Source organism: Balaenoptera physalus, assembly GCF_965194825.1.
Source record: "Balaenoptera physalus genome assembly, chromosome: 5".
NCBI lineage: Eukaryota > Metazoa > Chordata > Mammalia > Artiodactyla > Balaenopteridae > Balaenoptera > Balaenoptera physalus.
This window is the reverse complement of record NC_138884.1, coordinates 3,666,701-3,693,606: the sequence shown is the minus strand read 5'-3', so window position 1 is coordinate 3,693,606 and position 26,906 is coordinate 3,666,701. Positions and strand designations below refer to the sequence as shown.

At 41.0% G+C, this 26,906-nt stretch overlaps 1 protein-coding gene and 1 pseudogene across 4 annotated transcripts in view; one reads left to right on the top strand and one right to left on the bottom strand.

The window, feature by feature from the left end:
• The window catches only part of LOC309660798 (uncharacterized protein), a 336,267-nt gene that overhangs the window by 262,966 nt on the left and 46,395 nt on the right, over positions 1-26,906 (bottom strand). For 2 of the 3 annotated variants that reach the window (XR_014263638.1, XR_014263639.1), the window contains exon 6: positions 14,419-14,542. The exons of the other annotated variant lie outside the window; for it this stretch is intronic. The gene's annotated coding sequence lies outside the window, so the exon portion shown is untranslated. The remainder of the gene's footprint in view (positions 1-14,418; positions 14,543-26,906) is intronic. 3 annotated transcript variants of the gene reach the window in all.
• LOC309661511 (lathosterol oxidase pseudogene) lies at positions 6,588-8,169 on the top strand (annotated as a pseudogene). The gene has a single exon. The product of its transcript is annotated as a lathosterol oxidase pseudogene (transcript).

The following is a 26,906-nucleotide window of genomic DNA, read 5'->3' as shown; positions in this document are numbered from 1 at the left end:
AGCATATATTTTTAAAACACTATTTAAGCTCCTAGATTTTAAATATTCCTATAAGCAGTATATGGTTTTCAAACCTTGGCGGCTAATTCCTCTCTCCAATTTTCCATAAACTTTCCCCATTCCAAGTTACATGGTGCTGTTGAAAAATAAATCTTCTGAGTAATTGGGGGGTTCAGTTATACAGCATAGTGGCTCCTGAATTGACATCCATGAAAATCAATTTTAATTCATTCATATGTGGCTAAGTAAAATATTTTATGAGGCACTAGATCAAACATCTGTTCTACTTCTTTCAACTACTACTTCAGTAATTGAATTATTTTTGGAAAAGCAATCAAATGAGTTTCTCATAATTATAGACTGTTGATTTGTTCATATTTCATGTCCCTTACAACACTTAAGTGAGCAGGTTGTTTTTTCTACAAAGCACTTGTTCCATAATTTTACTAGGAGCTAAAGCAATCTTATTTACCCAAGTGACTTGCTTCTCAATTGAAATCTGTTTCTTAAGAACAATGACAAACTAAGAGTGTTTATCTTATTGTTCCAAAACTGAACGTATATTTCTCTTCTGGGTGATTGATTTTCACTGCTAGGAAACAACAGCAGGTATCCTCAGAAATGTTCATTTAAGTAAAGCAAGAATCCACCAAACAAACATCATGCAGATAAACAGAAAACACTGCTTCCTCTTGCCGAGTCCACAGTTGGGTTAACAGAATAACAAAAGTCAAAGAGTCAGTGTATCTAATTAGATCAGACAACGTATTTCAGTGAAAAAGTAATCAGATCAGATGTTTGGCTCATTTGCTCATTCAACAAACATTTGTTATATATCTGCAGCGTACCGAGGGGGAGAAGTCAAGATGGTGGGATAGGAGGACGCGGAATTCGTCTCTCCTCACAAGTACGTCGGGAGCACATCTACAAACGGAACAGTTGTCACAGAGCACCTGCTGAACATTAGCGGAAGACTTCGGACACCTAAAAGGACAAGAAAAGTGCCCTCGCCACTAGGTAAGATGAAAGAAAGAAAAAAGAAAAGAGGAATCGGGAAGGGACCAGCAGCCCTGGTGGGGAGCTGAAGGTGAGGGGAGGTCCCCGCACTCAGAGAAACCCCTCACAGCAGGGGAATCAGCTGGGACAGAAAGGGACCTTCGGGGAATTGGAGGGGAGCGCAGCAGATGGTCTGTGGAAGGCAGGACAGAGTAAGAACTGTGCACATGGTCTGTGCCGCAGCCCTGCACGCCCCAGCCTGAGTCATGAGTCTCCTGGTGCAGAGGGGGACTGAGTGCTGGAAAGTGGGGTTTGGAGTGTGGACCCAGGGAGGGGACAGCTGCTGGCTGTGAAGAGACAGCCTGAAGGGACAGGAGTAAGGAGCTCCGCAATCAGGAAAGTTTGCAGAAGAAGCCTGGGACACCACAGAGGCAAGGCATCATTGTTGAGTGGCTCGCCAGGGGTGGGCCGCCATCACAACCCCCTTCCGCACCCGCTGGCCTCTTCAGCCTCCGTGGGCACTGGGAGGGACTCCCATCTGAGTCAGCCTCACCCACCTCTCAAGCCAAGGCTTCTTCCACCTGCACAGGCTCCTAGGTCCTGAGCGCCACCCATGCCAAAGCCTCCTTGGGAATCAGCCCCGGGTGCCCCTGCCTGAGACAGGGAGCCACCGATGCTGGCGGGGGCTGAGTGCTAAAGTGTGGGGTTAGGAGAGCGGATCTGGGGAGAGGACCGCTGTTGGCTGCGTGGTTACAACAGAGGGGACGGGAGGGAGGGGCTCTGGGGCCGGGAATGCCCCTAGGGGAAGTGTGGTCTGCCTAGGAAATGAGGCGCCATCGTTGAGTGCTGCACAAGGGGCAGGGCTGCCACCTCCCCACATGCCAGCCCCTGCCTCCGTGGGCACTGGGAGGGACTCCCACAGGAGCGAGTGCGCCCCAGTCTGTCACAGCTGCCCGACAGTCCCCGCCACTGCAGCAGCTCGCACACACACCCCTTGTGGCCGCCGTACCCCTTCCCGACCTGAGCGCGTAGTGTGCCCTAGTCAGCCACGGCTTGTACTCCCTCTCGCCTGGGCACGGAACAGACGCCTGGGAGTGGCGCACATGCAGAGATGGGGTCAAAACCGAAGCTGAGCCCCTGGGGCGGTGCCACTAAGGAAGAGGGATGGAGATCTCTCCTTGCAGCTGCACACGCCGTGGGTTAAATCCCCGAGATTGGCTTGGTAAAGCCTGCATCCGTGGAATATCTGACAGGACAGTGAGTGCTCTCACAACCAAGTCTAGCCTTAGCAGCAGTGGACTCTGGGGGCAAGTACACGTGGGGGTCTGGCCACGTCACAGCCTGAGCGGCCCCCACCATGCCCATAGCAATTCCAGACACCGACCTTGAGACACTGGAGGGCCTCCTGGGGAGGCGGGGGCTGGCCGTGGCTCACTGTGAGGGCAAGGACACTGGCAGCGGAGGCCTCAGGAAAAGATTCTTATTACCATTATTCTTTATTTTGTTTGTTTCATTTTGTTCAGTTGTTGTTGCTTTTATTATTTTTATTTTTTTATTATTTTTTTTAATTATTTATTTATTTATTCCTTTTAAAATTCTGTAGTATATTTTCTATTTTTACTTTTTTGTTGTTTTGTGGTTTTTTTCTTGTTCTTGTTCTTGTTCTTTGTTTTTTCGTGGGTTTTTGTTGTTTTTGTTTTTTGATTGTTTTTGCGTGTTTTATGTTTTCTTTGTTTTTTTGTAGCTTGCTTTCTGTTTTTGCTTTGTTTTTTATTTTTTGTTTGTTTTTTTCATTTTTGGTTGTTAGGACGAGAAAGCCACCCTGCTCCTGAACTCCAGTTGAAGTGTAAAGAACAAAGTCCAGACTTCTGATGGATAAAGTAGTAAAACACACCTCCATTACCAAGTTTATAGTCTTGAAAGCAAAGCGCCATTAGAGGGGATAAAGTTGAAGATATAGACAAAAGAAAGAACGCTTAGTGTAGCAAGTTCCTGGAGAAGGAGAGAGAGGACAGTGTCAAAGGACAGACTGACCTTAAACATTAGAAATGGCATCTTATCTTCTGAGACTAAAAGAAAGAGGGTAAGGTTAAGGAGGAAACAAAATCCTATAGAGAAGTGGGTTCAGGGAACTAAGAGGTAGCTACCTTGATTAACTGACAATTAGTGCAATCAAAACAGATGAACCAGGAGATCCAGGGGACCCAGACATTAATTACAGATAATTTGAAGGTCAAAACAATTAAATCCTATAAACCAAACAAAGCATAATGATGCAAACACAACAAAACAATTACTATAAAATAATGCTGGATCCCTATTTCATTCTTTAAAGCAAAATTTCAGTTAGATCTAGATTCAAAAACATACAGTATAGAGATTCCACATATAAGTGATGTCATATGATATTTGTCTTTCTCTGTCTGACTTACTTCACTCAGTATGACAATCTCTAGGTCCATCCATGTTGCTGCAAATGGCATTATTTCATTCTTTTTTATGGCTGAGTAATATTCCATTGTATATATGTATCACATCTTCTTTATCCATTCCTCTGTCAATGGACATTTAGGTTGTTTCCATGTCCTGGCTATTGTAAATAGTGCTGCAATGAACATTGTGTGCATGTATCTTTCGGAATTATGGTTTTCTCTGGGTATATGCCCAGGAGTGGGATTGCTGGGTCTTATGGTATTTCTAGCTTTAGTTTTTTAAGGAACCTCCATACTGATCTCCATAGTGGCTGTACCAATTTACATTCCCACCAACAGTGTAGGAGGGTTCCCTTTTTCTCTACATCTTCTCCAGCATTTATTTTTTGTAGATTTTTTTATGATAGCCATTCGGACCAGTGTGAGGTGATAAATCATTGTAGTTTTGATCTGCATTTCTCTAATAATTAGTGATGTTGAGAATCTTTTCATGTGCCTCTTGGCCATCTGTATGTCTTCTTTGGAGAAATGGCTATTTAGATCTTCTGCCTATTTTTTGATTGGGTTGTCTGTTTCTTGATATTGAGCTGCATGAGCTGTTTGTATATTCTGGAGATTAATCCCTTGTCAATCACTTCATTTGTAAATATTTTCTCCCATTCTATGGGTTGTCTTTTTGTTTTGTTTATGGTTTCCTTTGCTGTGCAAAAGCCTTTAAGTTTAATTAGGTCCCATTTGTTTATTTTTTGTTTTTATTTTCATTACTCTAGGAAGTGGATCAAAAAAAGATCTTGCTGCAGTTTATGTCAGAGACTGTTCTGTCTGTGTTTTCCTCTAAGAGTTTTATAGTATCCAGTCTTACATTTAGGTCTTTAATCCATTTCCAATAAAAATTAATTTTAAAAAAACATAGAATAAACCCCAGAAGTATCAGAATAAAATAATTACTATGATATAGTAGGATCCATTGCACACTTTTAAGACTAAACTATGGGTCATGATAATGTCACACACCATTTTTAAGAAAAACTCCAGCATTTTACATCCCCCTTCTTCCTGGCTACTCGCTCTGCTGTCTTGGCTGTTTCTACAGGTGACGTATGGTTGTGGACTTTGCTGAGATGGTAGAGACAGTAGCTAACCTGCAGAGATTAAAACCTGACCTGTGAATTGAAACTGCAGATAAACTGCCAAGGTTGGCGAACGTAGCTGGTTATGGAGTGTTCCAGCCTTCACCACAGTGCATTGTAATTCAATTAAAATACTCTAAAGAGAATCTCCTTTCATTCACCCAATGGCACTGAGGCCCCACTGAGGAAAGAAGCCTTATTAGAGGTAAAAACAACAAGAGTGGAGGCACTTTTTGCTCTGAAGAGGCTCAGTTTCTGAGAGCTGCCTTTGACTACAGAGAACCTTCCATCCTGAGCCTTTCCACTGATCTCCTCCAGGAGGTCTTGGGTCTTCCTCTCCACATTCCTCATCCTGGAATACTGGAATAATTCAGTAGAATCAGGAGAATATTCAGATGGGACCCTGGCCTTTCTTCTGACCAAACTAAATATTCCTCCATCCTTTCATTCCTTCCTTCCAATTTATGCCATTATACAAACAATGCAATCAAAGTTCTGATTGTCTGTAGCTCACAAAACAATGGACTCAGCTCCAAACATCTTGTTTTCATTCTGTAAAACTGTTTTAGAAATTATTCTAAAATTAAGGGAAAATAAACATCCATGTCTTACGTGGACTGCTTCTTACTTCAGAAAAAAACAAGTTACAACAAACATGACTGGTGGGCAGGACAACAGAATCAAGATATATGATCCCAGGTGCCCTTTGGAATTAATTTTATCATTTTATAAAACCCCGTAAGAGATTGCTTCCCACCTGCACCTCCTGAAACTCCTAGAGCCGTGCACCAGCAGCACTTAATCACTGAGTCAGCCCATGTACCAGCAGCTTTTGTATTTGTTTTTGTCTCTGCTAAACTTCAGGGACCTGTCTGAGAAGAACAAGGGTCCAGCCTCTCTCCTGGACACTGTGAGAGCAAGAGAATGTTACCATCACCATTCATATCACCTTCATGGGCTCTCCTTCCTCCCTTGACTTTGGGCATTTCTGCAGTGCTTTGCTAGAGAAAGGACAAAAAGCCTATGCATTCATTGCTGTAAAATTTTGAGACAAGAATTCTGTTCAGTCTTTGTTGACTCACAGAGGACACAGTGTGCAAAATCCCCTTTGACATACATACACTGTTATGCATAAAATAGATAACTAATGAGAACCTACTGTATAGCACAGGGACCTCTACTCAGTGCTCTGTGGTGACCTAAATGGGAAGGAAATCCAAAAAAGAGGGGATATATGTATATGTAGAGTTGATTCACTTTGTTGTACAGCAGAAACTAACACAACATCGTAAAGCAGCTAAACTCCAATAAAAATTAATTTAAAAAATCCCCTTCCATGCTTTAGGAAAATAAGAGTCTGAGCAGATCTTTGTCTTGAGACTATTGTCTCTTTTTCACTGTTGCTTCCTGAGGAACTGTTTCCAGCTGACGTTGTTAAGTTTGGACAACAGTTATGGTGTTATAGGTGAATATTCAGCCCTGAAGGCCCTTTAGGCTGCAATTTAAGGACAATGGCCAAAGCAGCCCCAAATCCTTCTAGTTGACCAAGCTCAAGGCAAGCGAGGTGGAACAGCAGAAAGGTCTGACTGGGTGTCATGCACAATTGGAAAAGGAAAGTTTACCTGAAGACTTTGGCCCAGGACTTTGGCTAGTGATACGCATGGTCACAGGCTCTGACTGTCACCCAAGGCTGGCTTCAAGGGGATACAACCTGTGCAGTCACTTAAGGCACCATCAGAAGGGCCCGCGCTCAGTCACACTCTGCTGTTACCATCTTAAATCCTTAATGATTTTTGAATAAAGGCTCCGCATTTTCATTTTGCATGGGACCCTGCAAATTATTTAGCCAGTTTTTTCGTCAGTTCTTCTTTGTATACATCGTGAGGCAAGAAAAGAGAAGAGTCAGGTGAAGTCAAAGCAGCTGATGATTGATCAGGGAGGTGGGCACCCCAAGATTCTTCTCTCCATCCCCAGTCCCCTTCACCCAGCCTGGGCCATTCGGCACAGTTTAAAATTACTCCCGGGAGCAGCCGGGGCCCCGCAGGAATCGAGTCGGCAGCCGGCGGCGGACCCTCTCTAGGGGCTAAGATGGATCTTGTACTCAGTGCTGCAGATTATTATTTTTTTACACCATACATATATCCAGCCACATGGCCAGAGGACAGCATCTTCCGACAAGCTGTCAGTCTCCTGATTATAACGAATCTCGGTGCTTATATCCTTTATTTCTTATTCGCAATGCTGAGTTATTATTTTGTCTATGATCATTCATTAATGAAACACCCACAATTTTTAAAGAACCAAGTCTATCGAGAGATTATGCATTCTGTCCAGTCAGTGCCATGGATAAGCATCCCCACGGTCTCAGTGTTCCTGCTAGAGGTGAGAGGTTACAGCAAACTATATGACAGCATAGAGGAGTTTCCATACGGCTGGTTTCGGTTAATTGCTAGTGTACTGTCCTTTCTCTTTTTCACTGACATGCTGATCTACTGGATTCACAGAGGCCTTCATCATAGACTTGTATATAAGCACTTACACAAACCTCATCATATCTGGAAGATTCCAACTCCATTTGCAAGTCATGCTTTTCATCCTCTGGATGGTTTCCTTCAGGGTCTACCTTACCACATATACCCATTTATCTTCCCATTACACAAGGTAGTTTATTTAGGTTTGTACGTCCTGGTCAATATCTGGACAATTTCTATTCATGATGGTGATTTTCGTGTTCCCCATATCTTCAGGCCATTTATTAATGGCTCAGCTCATCATACAGACCACCACATGCTCTTTGACTATAACTATGGACAGTATTTCACATTGTGGGATAGAATTGGAGGCTCATTCAAAAATCCCTCCTCCTTTGAAGGGAACGGACCACTTAATTATGTGAAGAAGATGACAGAAGAAAAGCGCAACAGCCATACAGTAAGTGGTTGTAACAATGAAAAATTATTCAATGGAGACTTTACAAAGGCTGAGTAGATTATTGCCCAATTATTAAATATTTTTAACCAAGGAAAATAATCTACAGCCAGGACGCATAGCAAGTGAAAATCAGTATTATGGGTACAGGTGAGGAACGACCATAATGGTAGAACAAGGGAACATGCCTTGAGCACCATGACTTTAACCTCGTGCTCAAAATACTGAATGTTGGTCTAAGGGAGACGTTGTGTCTTTCCAGCCAGTAGATCTGTAATTTGTATAGCCTCAACAACAGTTTTTTAAAAGGTAGAGGATAAATTATTGAGGGGACTAGGTTATGTCCTTTTGCCTTAATTCATCCATATTCATTAAGTAAAATTCATTGTGCTTAATGATATCAAGACTAAACACCATAACAAAGAAGTACTAATATGAAGATGGTTCCTTGTTTCAGGAATGATTAAGTACTCAGAATTGGTATGGTAACATCTACTTGTACTTTGTGGAAGTGGAAAAATCAGTGTGAAAAAAAATCGTGATATAATGTATTAGTAGCTCAGTGACCTGATTAATAGCAGGTGTTATAAGATTATTGTCTTCCTACACATAGAAAACTTATTCTCTGGAGACATTGTCAACTGTTGTGTTTTACTGATGAACAAATAAATTGGAATTTTAGAAAATAAAAAATAAATAAATAAATAAAATTACTCCCTCTGACCCCTCAATCATCATCTGCTCTGATTTCAAATAAGAAGCTGAACAATAGTAAAATGTAAGCTCATGCCTTTTTTCACGCTCACTAGAAAGATCCACTTTATGTAAGGGAGCTGCAGGGGAGAAATATGCCATAGCAAGAGGTCCTCAGAGGGAGGCCAGTGGGGGAGAGACACTGAAAGAACTGAAGGGGGCTCTCCAGGAGGAAATGAAACTAGACCTTCAACACTCAGAAAGGTGTAAAAGCAAAAACAGGATGATGTCCCCAGAAAATGGCCCAGATCCCCTCCTGCTGGCAGAATCATGACCAGGAGGTATGGGATGGCAAGGCCCACATGATATCTCAGAAGACAGCCCAGATTGCAGCCCGAACAAGTAAGAGGCTTGTCTGTTGTCAACAGAGAGAGGAGATAGCAATTTAGCAAGTGTAGTTCTGGTTTTTCCTAAGACTCAGCACATGCCACATGCAAGTGGAGGAAGAGAGAAAGAAGGGGAGAGCAACTGGTCCCCGGGAAGATTATTCAGAGTGGGTGTTGGGCATGTGATGGGGGTGGGAGGGGAGATGGACGTCACACCTGCCGGGAGGATGGAGAAAGTCGGGAAGATAAGTACGGAAGCAAGAAGGCTCCAATGTCTCAGACGACGGTGCGGGAAAGAACAGCACTCCAATAACTGCAGGTGACGTGACATGATCCACAGTCTCAGGTGACCCAGGATCCCTCATGACTCCCATCCATAGAGCACATTAAAGTCTGATATACGCTACATAGTATTTTCTCTTAATTAAACTTTACAGTAAAATTACTTGTCTTTTATTTCAGATATCCCCAGGAGTGCTGGAAAAGAGAAATGTACAACCAGGAATTATTCCATAAAAGTAATTACCTGCAGGAATTCATAGAACCAACGTGCTGATTCCGATGTTACACGTGCTATTAGCCACATTCAAAACATCTTAATACAAACAAAATATTTTTATCCTCTGCAGATGGTATCAGCTCTGAAGAAGCAGCCATTTCAATGCTGACGTGATAACTGCAGATGCTACAAACAGTGGGAAGACCAGCAGACTGGGGATATTGATTCTGGATATAATTCTGCCTCTGCTACAACCTAACTACAGGGCACTGGCCCATCATAACTTGTGATTTCCATTGAAGAGGAAATGTTTAGACCAGTGGTCCTCAAGGTGGGATGACACACCCAGCAATATCAGCATCACTTGGGAACTTATCAGAAATGCAAATTCTCAAGCTCCAGCCAAGATCTACTGAGTCAGAAACTCTGGAGGCTAAAGCTGTGTTTGAACAAGCGCTCCAAGTGATTCTGATACATGCAGAACATTGGAAACTACTGAATTAGGTGAAGTCCAACTGTCCTGTCGGCTCAAAAGTTCTAAGCATTGTCATTGGTATCCTCATCCTCGGTAGTGTATATCAAGAGCTTACCCTGTGTCCCCCACCCCTGTTCTAAACACGTTTTGTACAATAATCCATCTAATTATTACAACCCCCTGGGAGGTCAATTCTATTATTATTGCCACTTGGCCAATGAGTTCTGAAAGGGTCAGGTCGCTGTGATGAACCACCAAGACCCTTCTTGTTCCTCCAATTGCAGAGACCCATCCTGCCCAAGGAGACATCCTTTCCAGCGAAGCCCATACCAAGTAATGAGTCACAAAAAGGTTTAAAGGCCTGACCCCACCATGGGGCAACTGTGACAAGCATGTGTGCTCCCTCCAGAGCTCCGCATGGGCTTGGCCGAGCCTTGGTCAAGACTGCATCACAGTCTGATTTCTCCCTCTGCCAATCTTGCCTGCTTCCCCTTCCTTTCACATGTGTTGATCCCTAAATGCTCTGAACAACAAACTTCTCAGCGTCTGCTTCCGGAAAACCATTTTACAACAGTAGCTGACTAAATGTTAGAAGCCATGGTTGGTGGAGCCAGGATTCCAATCCAGGCAGAGAGAGTCTAAGCCTTGGGCTCTTAACTACTTATTATGCTGCCCTGTAATGTGTCACCCAACTGGCTTGTAAATTAGTGGCTCAAGCATTTGAGTATGAGACGTTAGAAATCATTTAATTTTAAGGCTACATGGGATTGCCCCAGGTGGTCCCAGGTGGCCGCTGGCTTGTAGTGAGCAAGCACTCACTTGATCTGAGAATTTCTGATGCCCAGTGTTATGCTGTGTGATGTTACCTCCCCCCTTAAGGAAAATAGTCATATATTATAATACCAATGAGATAAGATCTTTAGGTAAATTATAATTGTATAGGAACATTTGGCACAAAGCCTAGAACATATTACAGTTGACACCACAGAAATACAAAGGACCATAAGAGATGACAATTATATGCCAACAAAGAACATAATCTAGAAGAAATGCATAAATTATTAGAAACATACAACTTACCAAGACTGAGGCAGGAAGGAACAGAACACCTGAACAGACAAATAACAAGTAACAAGATTGACTCAGTAATCAAAAACCTTCCAACAAAGAAAAGCCAAGGAACAGATGGCTTCACTGGTGAATTCCAACAACCATTTGAAGAATAACTAACTTTAATCCTTCTCAAACTCTGCCAAAACAGAGAAGAGGAGGGAACACTGCCAAACTCATTATATGAGGCCAGTATCCTGATACCAAAGCCAGATAAAGATGGCACAGGAAAAAAAAAAAAAACTACAAGCCAATATCCCTGATGAATGTAGATGCAAAAATCCTCAACAAAATACTAGCAAACCAAACCCAGAAACACATTAAAAGGATTATACCACAACCAACTGGGATTCATCTCTGGGATGTAAGGATGGTTCAACATATATAAATCAACTAATGTGATTCACCATATTAACAAAATAAAGGATAAAAATCACTAATCATCTCAAACAATGCAGGAAAAGCATTTGACAAAATTCAACACCCTTTCATATAAAAATTCTCAAACTAAGTACAGAAGGTCAACATAAAAAGGTCATATACACAGGGAACTCTACTTCACTTTGCTGTACAGTAGAAAATAACACAACATTGTAAAACAACTATACCCCAATTTAAAAAAAGAAAAGAAAATAAACTTTGGAGGAAAATTCTGGTCTTTTAAAAAAATTGTCTGGATAATTTGAATTTTGAAATATGTAATATATGTATTTTAACAATTCCAATTTATGTTATTCTATAAGTAAATGCAGATTTATTTATATAGTACATTTATATCATCTTGTACTCTAGAGTTTCCCAAATTTCTGGAGGTTTATCAATGATGTCATTCTAGGGGTCTTTCTCTCAATAAATCATTCAGAGCTAAACAGCTGAAAATAAACAATTTGGTTTCCAAAAAAAATTAAAAATAAAAAATAATTAAAAGGCCATATATGTATATGAATGCACACAGCTAACATCACACTCAGTGGTGAAAAACTGAAAGCTTTTTGTCTTAGCAACAAAATGCTTTATGCTATACCAAATACCATATTACCTAAACAACAGAAATTTATTTCTCACACTTTAGAGACTGGGAAGTCTAAAATCAAAATGCCAGCTGATTCAGTCCCTGGTAAGAGCCTTCTTCCTGGTTTGCAGGCAGCTCCCTTCATGTATCCTCACATGGTGGAGAGAGAGGTTAACTCTTTTATGACTATTCTTAGAAAGACCAAATCCCATACATGAGGATTCCACATTTGGAAATTTCATGGCCAAATTTCTCCCAAAATCCTTACTTCCAAGTAGCATCACACTGGGGATTAGGGCTTCAACATATGAGTTTGGGGACACAAACATTCAGTCTATAGTACTTTTCCTCTAAGTTCAGAACAAGACAAGAATGCCTATTCTCACCATTTCTATTCAATATAGTACTGGCCAGTGCAATTAAGCAAGAAACGGGAATAAAAGGCATCTAAATAAGAAAGGAAGAAGTAAAATTATCTCTACAGAGGACATGATCTTATATGTAGATAACCCTAAAAAAGCCACACACAAAAAGACTATTAAAACTAATAAGTGAATTCAACTAAGTTTTGGGATACAAGATCAACAGAAAAAAATCAGCTGCATTTCTTTTCACTAACAACAAATTATCCAAAAGAGAAATTAAGAAAACAATTCCATTTACAATAGCATCAAAAAAGAATAAAATACTTAGGAACAAACTTAACCATGGAGGTAAAAGATTTGTATACTGAAAACTATAAAACATGGATGAAAGAAATTAAAGAAGACATAAATAAATGGAAAGATATCATGTGTTCATGGATTGAAAGACTAAATATTGTTAAAATTTCCATATCATCCAAAGCAATCTACAAATTCAATGCCATCTGTATTAAAATTCCAATGACATTCTTTACAGAAATAGAAAAAGCAATCCTAAAAATCACACCATGAAAGACTCTGAATAGCCAAAGCAATTTTAAGCAAAAAGAACAAAGCTGGAGGCATCACACGCTTTTGTTTCAAAATATATTACAAAGCTACAATAATCCAAACAGTATGGTATGGCATAAAAACAGACATATAGGCCAATGGAACAAGATAGAGAGCCCAGAAATGAACCCGTACATATATGGTCAATTGATAATTAACAAGGGTGCCAAGGATGCACAATGGAAAAACAATAGTCTCTTCCACAGATGGTGCTTGGAAAAGTGGATATCTACGTGCAGAGGGATGAAAGTAGACACTTATCTTACACCAGACACAAATATCAACTCAAAATGAATTAAAGATCCAAATGTAGGACCTGAAAATGTAAAACTACTAGAAGAAAACATAGGGAGAATCTTCTTGACATTGGTCTGGGCAATGATTTCTTAGATATGACACCAAAAGCACAAGCAACAAAAGCAAAAATCAACAAGTAGGATGATGTCAAATGAAAAAGCTTCTACACAGCAAAAAAAAAAAAGAAAAAAATCAGCAACAATATAAAAGGCAACATACAGAATGAGAGAACATATGTGCAAACCATATATCTGATAAGGAGTTAATCGCCAAAACTTATGAACTCGTACAACTAAAAAGCAAAAAGATAAATAACTTGACTTTAAAAAATGGTAGGATTTGGACATGCAAAGGACACATAAAAGGCTAGAGAGGGTGGGGCTAAGAATTCCTGACATAGTGAATTCATAAGAAAGGGAATCATATTTTAGAATAATGTGTCACAGGACATGCATGACAAACACAGAATCATTTTTGCTTGGCTAGGCTAAGAGCAAAGAGTGCTGGAAAGGGAATACGAGAAAACTATAAGAGAAAAGTTGTGAGATCAGATCGTGAGGCTAAGGAGTCTGGGCGTTAGGCAATGTCCACATTTTCCAGCAGGGAAGGGACTGCCAGAGCTCTGCTTCTAGAAAAGTTTATATGGGAACAAGAAAAGACTGGCGAGGGAGCCCAAACAGGAGGTCGCCGCAGAAATAACAAAGACCTAACCCGGGCTCAGTCACCTGGGTGAGGAAGTAAATATTTCAGTCAAGGAACCAGACTGCCCAGTGCGTAGGAGGTGTGATGGCAAATAAGATCAGGCAGATGAGAAGGACAGGAATAGGGGCAGCCTGAGAAGGCAAACAGAGGAGACAGGCTAAGAGCAGCCCCTCCACTATCCAGATGAACCACTGCACCTCCCTGGATCCAGAACCCCTTCGTTTATCAAAAGAGAGAAGTGAGGCAGCTGGGACGTTTACCTGGCCTCCTGCTTTGCATCTTACGATTTAATATGATTGCCCAAGGGCAAGCCATTGTATGTTCTTGAGCAGGGAAACAATGAGGTGAAAGGGATGGTTTGACAATATGAGGCTGTCAGCAAATACCTATTGTAGGAATTAGTGTGTTGATAACACTCTCGGCACAATGCCTTCCGTGTCATATTTTATATTCTTAGGGAAGCCTTTGAGATACACTGACCATGAAGCATCTATCAGTGCTGAGGATAGGCAAGATGCTTCTCTTGTAGAAAGGATAATGATGTGATTGCAAAACGGATTCAGATGAGAATTTCAAAAGCGGTACTTAAAGGCAGGGAATTGTACCTACACTCATGAACCATTCAACAATCTCAGAGATACGGCGACTCTTCATTTATTCAACATATGATTGAGCGTGGCTTTGGGACAGACGTAGTGCTGGGTGAGGAATCCGGTGCTAAATCAGACGGATAGGGGCTTTTCCATTGTGGAGCTTACAATATGGGAGAGGCAAATAAACATACCTATTCAAGCTGCCAGCAGCACCATGAAAAGACACCACGATGATGAGCGGTCAGCGGATCTGATTTAGGTTGGGAGGTAGACGTTGGCACATCTTGCATGAGAGAGAGAGGTTTAGGCTGAGACCTGAAGGATGAGAAGGAGTCTGCTCGACCAAAGTTAGGGAGAAGGGCTGGGAGAGGAGGGGAGCGCGTCTCCCCTCTCGTTGTCAGAATCTGGTGAGGACTGATGGCGAGCGTGCCGCGCACAAGGTTGCTTCCAACCTCGGCTGCGTGGGGAGGTGCTGTGCAGTTCAGCTGCCCTAAGCCCCCTGCAATCACCTGCAACCCCCGCGGGAGGGTCGGTAGAGGGAATGCCATCGCCGACGCACCAACAAGTGGGACTGCACCCCTGACTTCTTCTAGATCCGATGGTCCCCACAAAACTCCTTCCCTCCTCCCCCCAGTGTTAACATGGAAGTTCCCTGGATCTTGGAATATTGTTTTCATTCATTCCTTTTCTTAAACATCATTTTGAAAATCATTAAAAAGTAAAAAACACCAAAAGTAAAAGAATCTCCAAAAAAAAAAGAGTGTATATATGTATACATATAACTGAATCACTTTGTGGTACACCTGAAACTAACACCACATTGTAAATCAACTGTATTCCAATTTTTTAAAAGCCAAAAGAAAAAATGAACCAAAGTATTTGTACAGTGTTTAAATATGATACAATGTAGGTATCAGAAGTCTTCCTTTTCCATACCCTTTCCCTGACATTCAATCCTATTTCTACAACCCTCTTTCCTGTTGACACATTGTGCATTTCTTTTTCAATTTTTTTACTGTTTACTCAGACCTGATTTTTTTTTTTTTTACAAATGACTTTTCACATCACATTTCAAATGTAAAAGATTGCCATTGTGCATATTCCCAAGATGTATATACAATATCACTTATTTTCAGAAAGGGAGACCAGCCACCACAATTCAAGGGAAAAAAGTTCTGTTATCAGCCCAGTGTTTTCCTCACAACAGATTCAGAACCGATAAAAGATCTACTTAGACTGGCAGCAAGATTACCGGCAAGCAACAGAGTAGACCAGAAACCAGACATCTGGGACAGATCAGTTTCTTGTGGAATAAACTGTCCTTAAGACAGACATATAATATTAACAGCCCAAATTGTATTCAGAAGAGTAGAGTTTAAGTTTTAAAATGCGATGAGTATTATATTGTGGTGATTTGTTTGGAAAAGAAAGAGAAATTTAAAATATCTTTGTGTAATAAATGGTTGAGTATATAGCCTTTGCTTCATAAAAAATGTTAACATACCTGGAAAAGAGTTAAGGCACGTGTGGTGAATGAATGAAATAAAGGCATTGGAAATCGATTCTATGCCCAGTATACCTAGTAAGAACTGTTTAGTTCAGAGATGTAAGAAACAGGAAAAATTTAATAAGAAATATCAGCATGTGAAAGAACAATGCGCAAATAGTGATGGACATTTGTTGTCTATTATCAGGGAAGAAAAATGAGAGAGACACAGGCTCAAGTATGATTAGAAAAAAGTTAACAAGCAAACTACATTGACTGTCAGGCTAACTTTAATGCAGATAAGCACACAGGTACACAGTGCTTTACATGCGCTTTCACATACTTCTCCAAATCCCTCTCCTCTTAAATTCTCATTGTCCAAAATCAAACTAGACTGTACTGCATGCTCCCCCTCTCCACACCCTCGTTTGTAACCAAGCAAAGCCACTTTAATTGTTCAGTTCCTCAGGAAAGTGGAACTTCTGGTATATTTGGGGGATGTATTTATCATTCTACTTTGAGAACAGCAGGTCGTGGAGTTTACATGGCGAAGTTAATTCAATACATTAGGGCTTAGACGCAGCATTTCCATCCATCACGAGGAAATAATCTGCGGTTGCAGGAAACTACCACCAGAGAGAGGGTGTGAGCCATTAAAGAAGGGGCTGAGCCCCGGAAAACCCCTTCCTTATTAAAAGAGCAGGTGGAAAGAGACATAACCAACAGTTTGGCACAATACCCCCGGGCATTCTTTTCCTGTTGTTTTGTTTTTATTTGATTTGATTATTATATTTATTAACTCTCCTGCCTCTTTTTCAGAGCTCACATCAGTCTCCTTCCACCCCAGGGATAAAGACCAAGCTGGGTATTTCTCTTCCGTGTCTTTTTTATACTTTTAATACCAGTACACGGGGACTTCCCTGGTGGCGCAGTGGTTAAGAATCCGCCTGCCAATGCAGGGGACACGGGTTCGAGCCCTGGTCCAAGAAGATCCCACATGCCGTGGAACAACTAAGCCCGTGCGCCACAACTACTGAGCCTGCGCTCTAGAGCCCATGAGCCACAACTTCTGAGCCCACAAGCCACAACTACTGAGCCAGCGAGCCACAACTACTGAAGCCCGTGCGCCTAGAGCCCGTGCTCCGCAACAAGAGAAGCCACCGCAATGAGAAGCCCACGCACCGCAACGAAGAGTAGCCCCCACTCGCCACAACTAGAGATAGCCCGCACACAGCAACGAAGACACAACGCAGCCAAAAATAAATAAATAAGTAGATTTATAAAAAACAAACAAAATTAATAAAATCCTTGGTCTTTATTATTTAAAAAAAAAAAGAAAGACCATTTCCAGTCCTTCTGACGGTTGTTACCACTTATGTCCTCAGATCCCTCCTTGCCCCTTGGCCCTTCCAAACTTTAACTTACCCTTCTCTCCCCCCACCAGTGGTTTTCTCAACTGTGCCCCCTCACCATTGCTTTCCGCCACTTTCACCATCAACACTGGGCTTCTCTGTCACCAGAGCCCTTTTTACCACCGTATCCCACATCCCTAATAAGCCATCTTTCATGCCCACCACTTTCCTTTTCCCATCTTCCCCAGACCACACGCAGACACTGGATCATTTTGTCCAGGCAGACCTTACTTTGTCTCTAGACCCTACCTGCTGCCCTGATGCCACCCAATCTCAAGACATCCATTTCTATATACAATGGAATATTACTCAACCAAAAAAGAATGAAAGTGGGTCATCTGTAGAGATGTGGGTGGACCTAGAGAGTGTTATACAGAGTGAAGTAAGTCAGAAAGAGAAAAACAAATATCATATATTAATGCATATATGTGGAATCTAGAAAAATAGTATAGATGATCTTATTTGCAAAGCAGAAATAGAGACACAGACGTAGAGAACAAATATATGATACCAAGGGGAAAAGTGGGGGGGAGGACTTGGGAGATTGGGACTGACACATATACACCATTGATACTATGTATAAAATAGATAACTAATGAGAACATACTGTATAGCACAGGGAACTCTACTTAATGCACTGTGGTGACACAAATGGGAAGGAAATCCAAAAAAGATTTTGCTGTACAGTAGAAACTAACAAAACATTGTAAAGCAAATACACTCCAATAAAAATTAATTTAAAAAAGACACATCCATTTCTCAACAAACTTGACACACTCTGTGGGTCTCACTGATGCATTTCCCAGTCACCCCCCATCAAGATCTCTCTTCCACCTCCACCAGACTCCACTTTAACTCTGACTCAGTGTGACTTAATTCCAGCCTTACTGAACACTGTCCCCTCAGAGGTTGTGTTCAGATAACCCCTGTTGATTGACCTCTTCTGTCCCAACAATTCCAGGCATTGACTGGTCAAGCCTGTGCATTTCAGCTTTCCACTGACAGCAGGCGTCTGCCAAGGATTTGTTCCTCCCCACCTGCTCACACTGTGAACGCCAACAAAAGTTTCATACTCTCCGCCCATCAGAGGGCTGTCTCTGGGGAGGGTCTGCAGCCAGGCATGTGGAAGCTGGTAGCCTCGCTTCCCTCCGTCCTGATGTCCAGGTAGTTCTGGATGTAGCATCACAAATAGACAGGATTTTCAGATTTGTGAGAAAGAAAAAAGGGATGAATTCCAAAACGACTGAGGTCGGGCTTTCAGGAAAATTCTTCTGAGAAAGCCATAACATCACTTGCTGAGCGGTGGGACGCCACCCAGAAAATTATTTGGGGAGTTACTTATCAAGACACTCAAAGGAAACTGGACCAGAAGCAACTGAAAAAAAAATAATGGTACACGTGGGGCAAGAAGAAGGAGCACGTCTGTCAGGATTGGATGCCACATTCATGACTTTCTCCCAAGAATTCATTGTGTCTTCTTGGGAAACCCAGTGTGCCTTGGGACACCAGTAATTTGGTATCTTTGTTGGTTCAGAAATATCACCTGAGCCCCTCTCCAGAGTGCCTCTTCCCTAATCCAGAACCTCACCATGTGCTAGAAACTCATTCAACTTTGAGTGCAGAAGAGTTAGGGCCGACGCCTCAGGATCCTTGAATCCATAAAACTGAGTAAAGCTGAGAGAAGTCTAATTATGGCTTCTGCGCTCATCTGCCTTTTTCTCCACAGCCATGCACGTTTCAGGGGCTGACACCACAGTGAGGCTGTCAACTTCTTCGGGGGGGGGACCCTCCTGCAGGTGGGAGACAAGGTGATCACATAAAATTTGGCCCCTACCAGAGCTCTGAGAAGCCTCCCTGTCAAAGACTGGTCATGGGCCTGCAGAGGCCTCCCTATTTCCCTCAGATGGGGTGAATAGCAAATAGAATTTTCATCCCCTCTCATCCAGCATCATAGAGAATAACCAGGAAAAGTGGGACTTTTCGGAGGCCCTAGCAAACCACTTTAGCTCCTACAGAGATAGCTAGGCCTCCAGAATAAGGAAAGGCTATAGTCTGGGAAGATTAATTTCTGTTCTTATATTTAATAATATTTTTCCATCATTCTATTTGATTTTCAAAACTTGAATTTTCAGAGATACTTGAGTCACCCAAAAGCCAGGACTAGAATTCAGGGGATGTGATTCCTAATCCAGTGATCTTTTCCAAGTACCTATATCCCAAAGCCTTTGTGAACAGGGAGGGATGGTGGCTTCAAAGGACTGAGCGACTTGCTTGGGGTCACATAGCATGTCATACTTGCCTCCCAAATCTGTGCTTATTTCCAGAAAAAGAGGGAATGAGGCAATCGGCGTGTATACATCCAAGGGGCTACTAAATGAGCTGTCCAAAAAAAAATAATGAGATGAGGGTCCATCCTAGGAGGGAACCCTCCACTCTCATTTTGCTTCTAGAACTCAAGGTCTAACTTTGTTTCCCCTTCAGCCAACAATAGTGAAAATTTTACTTGCTCTTCTGCCCATACAGGAATGTGGGAGTGCCCCCAAATCAGCAAGCTCATTAGCTGCACAATGGTAGGGGGAAATGAGCTATTTCTCTAGAAAACTTTTCCAATGCTTTGTGCCCACACCCAGACCTCTTAGTACTATGATGTCCAGGAGGCAACATTTACTTCCTGAAGTTGTGCTTTGTGCTCCAACAAGTTCTACTGACATGTGATGCAGTGGGAGAGGGGCTTCCTGAAGTGAGATCACATCAAGCCCTCCACCCATACCTAATGTCAGGACACCTTTCTCCCATCCTCCTCAAAATTATTGTAAGCCTTCTCTGCTTTGCTCAAACTTCTGCCCCCACAGCCTCAGCAGATGTGTTAGACCCTCCTCTCCAAACACAAACTAGAAACCATCACGTGGGAAGTTTCCACTACCAAATATTCCAAAACACTTGCATCTCACCCCTCCTTTTCTACTTCTGGTTTTAAAGGACTAGCTGTACCTCCAGGAGATCTTCTTGAACCCTGCCAAAAGGGGATAGCCGTCCTTACTTCCCCCATTACTCTTTCCACACTGCTGTGACTCTGGGTTTACCATATCCTTTTTGAAGAAAGCCATCTGGTCTACTGCGTTCACTGCTCTGTCCCTGGCATCTCGGCTTAGCAACTAGTAGGTGATTTATAAACCTTTGGGGGATGGATGAGCAAAGGAAGGGACACTTGGGACACAGGGCCCACCTGGCGTGCTCTGGAGCAGGACCACCTCCAGGGATGGACCTGAGGGCATCCTCCCCCGGCTTCACTCCCGACCCTCAATTCTGTCTCCGTTGCTCCCGAGTCAGAGATCTCAGCTCACAGTGGAGCTTTCTGAGCGTCGGAGGAATCTTGTAGCTGTTCCTTGTCGGCTGGCAAGTCTTGTGCTCCTGGCGGCTGCTCTGGCCCAGAGTTGGCCTTGGAACCTCCCAGCACCCAGAAACGTCAGTGGTCCCTGCGGGTCCTGAAGGTGCCGGCAGGCTGAGGATGTGACTCTTCTCTCCAGGGACTCGTGTGGTGTAATAATAACAAAGGTGAAAATACTGACCACTGTTCATTGAAGATGCATCATGTACTGGCTGACTGGCATTGGGCAAGTCATCTGACCGAAATCCCATACCTCACCTATTGCAGGAGATACGTTCGTGCTTCTCTAGTATGATTGGCATGAGCACAGTGCTAGAGTTAAGGGCTCATCAGGTTCTCATTACAGGCATCATTGGCCCTACTGAATGGTCTCGTCCAATGCCCCCTGAGAAAGCCCCAGGGTCTTGGAAGTACCGAGATGGGTCAGTAACACAGCGAGACCTCAAGATGCCAGACAATCTACTAAATTGCAGGATTGGCATCTCAGATTCTCTCTACAGGACCAATGTCTACAAATTGGATGGCGCCCACAGTCCCACTCTAAATTTCATTCAAAGGAGCTGACAACAGCTGCACAGATTTTGGTGCCCAGAAGTGAGGCCAGGAAGAATGGTTTGCTGTAACCCCAGGGAAAGGCCTATCAGGGTGCAGCAGCGGCATCAGCGATGACGCCCCCTCCTGCCTCATGCCCTGCAAACCCCACAGATTGGCAGGAGGCCCTGCAGGAGACAGGACTGGGCCTCAGGCTCCTATGGGAGGGCAGGAAATCCCTTCAAACACTCAGGTTTGTGCATTCATCGGGAGGCATCTATTCGTCAGGTGCTGTACTCATAGGAACTTTAGCTACATCTGTCATCACTAGAGGTAGAAAGAAATATTTTTCTTTTATCGCTTTCCTATTACAAAAATGTTATATAGGGAATTTGGAAGATACAGAAAAGTAAATGGAAGAATCTCATAACTCTAACCCTCAACTTCAAACAATGACTGTGAAGCTGTAGATGTATTTCTTTATAGACTTTGCTCTGTAAATTTGTACAATGTTTAAATAGTATATAGTTTCATTTAAAACTATAGGGGGATATTTGACATTTTACCTAAACATTTCTACATTACTGTAAACTCTTCGTAAACATCATTTTTAACGTTTCTGATATTCTATCAAATGGATGTACTATGTCAACTATATATATACACTTGTATGTATGTATGTATGTATTCGGGATTTCTAATTTTTTGGTAAGACCTGGGTTTACATCTTGTGTAGAGTTGTACTTGCTAATAAGCTATCTTACTCCAAAAAGTATATTGCTGTTTCTGAACCGCAGATTATTTCCCAACCCAGAGTTCTATCCATGTTCTTCTCTCTCTGGTTTTCTTAGCTGAGTTATGCACTTACGTTGTTTGTTACTTCAGCTCTGACTACCCTTCTGAGCATCATACTTAGTAACCCAATCGCTTGCTAAACATCCTGACAGAGATTTCCCACTAGTAAACTAACATCTTCAAAACCCAACTAACTAGTACTGTAACATCTTCAAAACTTAGCCCACTATCTTCCTATACTACCAATCAGCCCACCCTTCTTCTTGTATGACCCATATCAACTTGCAACCCTCAGCAACCCAAGAAAGAAACATCAGAGCCAACCTACATTCTTCCCCTTTCATTCTCCCCATAACTGGTCGCCGAGTTATGTCAGCCTTATGTGCTAAATATTTCTCAGATCTGTTTCTCTTGTGGTAATTCAGGCCCTCAATGTCTCACCTAAACTGTGCAGGGCCTCCTAGCCAGTCTCCATCCCTCCAGCTTTTCCCCTTGTCCATTCTTTCCTCTCATTACTCCCAGAGCAGTCTACCTAAAACACAAATGTCCGTGACATTCCCCAAGTCTTTCAGTGCCTCTGTTGTCTACTAAGGAAAGTCTGTGCTTCTTAACACCATACACAAGCCCTCTGCTAGGTGCCCTCTCCCTGTCTCATCAGCTTCTACCACGACTATGCCCTGCTCTGCACTTTTTACTCTAGTAATAGAGAAAGCCTCGCAGTTTCCCATGACCCCTCATGTTGTTCAGTGCTTGCATGTCTTTGCTCATGATGATATATCTGCCTGGAATTCCCTTCACACTTTTCTTAACCTGGGTAATTCTTTTCCTTTTTTTCTAATTTACTTTTTTACTGAGGTACCATTGGTTTATAACATCATATAAGTTCCATCTGTACAACATTATGTTTCTACTTCTGTATACCCTACACAATGCTCATCACCAAAGATTCAGTTTCCACCCATCACTATACACTGGATCCCTGTTACCCATTTCCCTCTGCTCCCCTCCTGCCCCTCTGGTAACCACTACTCTGTTCCCTGTATCTATGTGTTTGTTTTTGTTTGCTTTGGTTATTTTTCATTTATTTGTTTTTGTGTTTTTGTTTGTTTTTTATATTCCACATATGAGTGAAATCATAGGATATTTGTCTTTCTCTGTCTGAATTATTTCACTTAGCATCCATCCACATTGTTACAAATGGCAAGATTTTGCCTTTTTTATGACAGAGTAATATTCCATTGTGTATATATATATATATATATATATATACGCCATCTTCTTTATCCATTCATTCATTGATGGGCACTTAGGTTGCTTCCATATCTTGGCTGTTGTGAATAGTGCTGCATGAACATAGAGGTGCACATAACTTTTTGAATTAGTGTTTTTGTATTCTTTGGGTAAATACCCAGAAGTGAGGTAGCTGGATCATATGGTAGTTCTAGTCTTTTTTAAGAAAGTGCCATACTGTTTTCATAGTGACTATACCAATTTACATTCCCACCAACAGTGCATAAGGGTTCCCTTCTCTCCACATCCTTGCCAGTGCCTGTTATTTCTTTCCTTTTTTTATAATAGCCATTTTAACAGACATGAGGTTATATCTCATTGTAGTTTTGATTTGCATTTCTCTAATAATTAGTGATATTCAACATCTTTTCACTTGTCTGTTGGCCATCTGTATGTCTTCTTTGGAGAAATGTGTGTTCAGGTCCCCTGACCATTTTTTAATTGGGTACTTTTTTGATGTTGAGTTGTATGAGTCCTTTATATATTTTGGATATTAATCCCTTATTGTATATATCATTTGCAAGTAACTTCTCCCATTTTGTAGGTTATCTTTTCGTTTTATTGATGGTTTCCTCTGCTGTGCAGAAGCTCTTTAGTTTGATGTAATCTCATTTGTTTATTTTTGCTTTTCTTTCCCTTACCTGAGGAGGCATATCTAGAAAGATATTGCTAAGACTGATGTCAAAGAGAGTATTGCCTGCTTTTGTTTTTCTAAGAGTTTAATGGTTTCAGGTCTTACATTCAAGTCTTTAATCCATTTTGAGTTGATTTTTGTGGTGCTGTGAGATAGTGGTCTAGTTTCATTTTTTGCATGTGGCTGTTCAGTTTTCCCAACACCATTTATTGAAGAAACTATTCTTTCTCCATTGTATAATATGTTCTCTGCTCCTTTGTCATAACTAATTGTCCGTATATACATGGGTTTATTTCTGGGCTCTCATTTCTGTTCCATTGATCTGTGTGTCTGTTTTTCTGCCAATGCCATGCTGTTTTGATTACTATGGCTTTGTACTATAGTGCAAAATCAGGATGTGTGATGCTTCCAGCTTCATTCTTTCTTCTCAGGATTGCTTAAGCTATTTGAGGTCTTTTGTGGTTCCATTTAAATTTTAGAATCTTTTGCTCTATTTCTATGAAAAATGTCCTTGGGATTTTGATAGGAATTGCACCAAATCTGTAAATTGCTTTAGGTAACATGGATATTTTAACAATGTTAATTCTTCTAATCCATGACCATGGAGTATCTTTCCATTTGTTTGTGTCTTCTTCAATTTCTTTCAACAATGTCACAGTTTTCAGTTTAACTTCTTCAGCAGAATTTATTCCTAGGTATTTTATCTCTCTGCTGTGATTGTAAATGGGATTGTTTTATTAATTTTCTTTCAACTAGCTCATTGTTAACGTATAGAAGCACAGGAGATTTCTGTATGTTGATTTTGTATCCTGCAAGTTTACTATATTTGTTTACTATTTCTAATAGGTTTTTTTTTTTGGTGGAATCTTTACAGTTTTCTATATATAAGATCATGTCATCCAAGAATAGCAAGTTTTACTTCTTCCTTTCCAATTTGGATGTCTTTTGCTTCTTTCTCTTGCCTAACTGCTTTGGCTAGGTCTTCCAATACTGTGTTAAATAAGAGTATCCAAAGTGGGCATTCTTGTCTTATTCCTGATTTTAGAGGGGTAGCTTTTAATTTTTCACCATTGAGTATAATGTTGAACCATGTATTGGTTTGTCATATATGGCCTTTATTATGTTGAGGTAAATTCCTTTTATACCTATTTTATTGAGAGGTTTTTTATCATAAGTGGGTATTGAATTTTGTCAAATGCTTTTTCTGCATCTACTGAGATCATCACATGGCTTTTATCCTCTGTTTTGTTAATGTAGTGTATCACACTGATTGACTCGAAAATGTTAAACCATCCTTGCGTTCCTGGAATAAATTCCACTTAATCATGGTGTATAATCCTTTTAAAGTACTGTTGTATTTGGTTTGCTAATATTTTGTTGAGGACTTTTGCATCTATCTTTATCAGTGATACTGGCCTGTAATTTTCTTTTTATATGTTGTCTTTGTCTGGTTTTGTTAACAGGGTGATGTTGGCCTCTTAAAATGAGTTAAGTTGTATTGAGGTGGATGGACCTAGAGTCTATCATACAGAGTGAAGTAAGTCAGAAAGAGAAAAACAAATACCGTATGCTAACATATATATATGGAATCTAAAAAAAAAAAAAATGGTCATGAAGAACCTAGGGGCAAGACGGAAATAAAGACACAGACCTACTAGAGAATGGACTTGAGGATACAGGGAGGGGGAAGGGTAAGCTGGGACAAAGTGAGAGAGTGGCATGGACATATATACACTACCAAACGTAAAATAGATAGCTAGTGGGAAGCAGCCGCATAGCACAGGGAGATCAGCTCGATGCTTTGTGACCACCTAGAGGGGTGGGATATGGAGGGTGGGAGGGAGGGAGACGCAAGAGGGAAGAGATATGGGGACATATGTATATGTATAGCTGATTCACTTTGTTATAAAGCAGAAACTAACACACCATTGTAAAGCAATTATACTCCAATAAAGATGTTAAAAATATAAATAAAGATGTTTAAAAAAATGAGTTAAGAAGTATTCTCTCCTTTGTAATTTTTTGTAATAGTTTGAGAAGAATGGATTTTTTTGTCATCAAAGTATCTACACTTTATTTTTTTATTTTGTATACAACTTTTAAAGGTTACACTTCATTTATAGTTATTACAAAATACTGGCTATATTCCCCATGTTGTATAATAGATCCTTGTAGCCTATCTCACACCCAATAGTTTGTACCTCCCACTGGTAACCACTAGTTTGTTCTCTGTATCTGTGAGTCTGCTTCTTTTTTGTTATATTCACTAGTTTGTTGTATCTTTTAGATTCCACATATAAGTGATATCATACAGCATTTGTCTTTGTCTTTGACTTGTTTCACTTAACATAATGCCCTCCAAGTCCATCCACCTTGCTGCAAATGTCAAATTTTTTGTTCTTTTTTTATGCCTGAGTAGTATTCCATTATAGAGAATTACGGTTATTAAATCTTCTTTGAATGTTTATTAGAATTCACCTGTGAAGCCATCTGGTCCTGGAGTTTTGTTTTTCAGGAGCTTTTTCATTACTTTTTCAATCACTGTACTAGAAAATCAATCTATTCAGATTTTCTGTTTATTCATGATCCAGTCTTGGAAGGTTGTATGATTCTAAGAATTTGTCCATTTCTTCCAGGTTGCGCAGTTTGTTGGTGTATAGCTGTTCATAATGTTCTCTTATAATCCATTGTATTTCTGATTTTATTTATCAGAGCCTTCTTTTTTTTTCTTAGTGTTTCTAGTTAAAGTTTTGGCAATTTTGTGTACCTTTTTAAAGAACTGGCTCAGTTTCATTGCTCTTTCCTATTATTTTAGTCTCTATTTCATTTATTTCCACTCTGATCTTTACTATTTCCTTTCTTCTACTGACATTGGGCTTCATTTATTCTACTTTTTTTCTTCTTTAGATGTAAGTTTAGATCATTTACTTGAGATTTTTCTTGTTTCTTGAGGTAATCCTGTATTGCTATAAACTTTCTTCTCAGTACCACTTTTGCCACATCCCATAGATTTGGGTATGTCATATTTTTATTTTCATTTGTCTTCAGGTATTTTTTTATTTCTCCTTTGATTTCTTTTTTGACCCAATAGTTGTTCACTAGCATATTGTTCAGAATCCACATATTTGCAATTTTTCCAGCTT